Below are 403 nucleotides of genomic sequence, written 5' to 3'. Positions count from 1 at the left end.
TTATTGTTTGCAATAAATATACATTGTATTAAAAGTTCCACCTGCCCCAGGTGTGGGATTTATTGTCAGGGTTTCTTTATCAGGATTTATTTATTATCGGGGTTTATGATCAGGATTTGTTGTCGGGATTTGTTATCGGGATTTATGATCGGCCTCCAGGGAACATGGAATGCTGGAGCCCCAGGATGGGTTTGGGTTCATTGCTGAAGGGTGGGGTGTCCCCCTTTTTTTTATCCTGAGTGCAGCCATCCCAGAAAAAGGAAAAMCAGGGATTAAATGGGATTGGAGCTGGACAAACCCAGCCTGGACAGGTCAGGGTGTGACCCCAYAGGGACACCTGAGCTCCAGCTGTCCCCAAATCCCGCTGGCTCCGCTCTTCCTGGGGTGTCTGCTCCGAGCTGCC

The sequence above is a fragment of the Malurus melanocephalus genome, unplaced genomic scaffold (genome assembly GCF_030028575.1).
Source record: "Malurus melanocephalus ecotype Western Australia unplaced genomic scaffold, MMel_1.1 scaffold_537, whole genome shotgun sequence".
NCBI classification, from domain to species: Eukaryota; Metazoa; Chordata; class Aves; order Passeriformes; family Maluridae; genus Malurus; species Malurus melanocephalus.
This window is presented reverse-complemented; position numbering follows the sequence as displayed.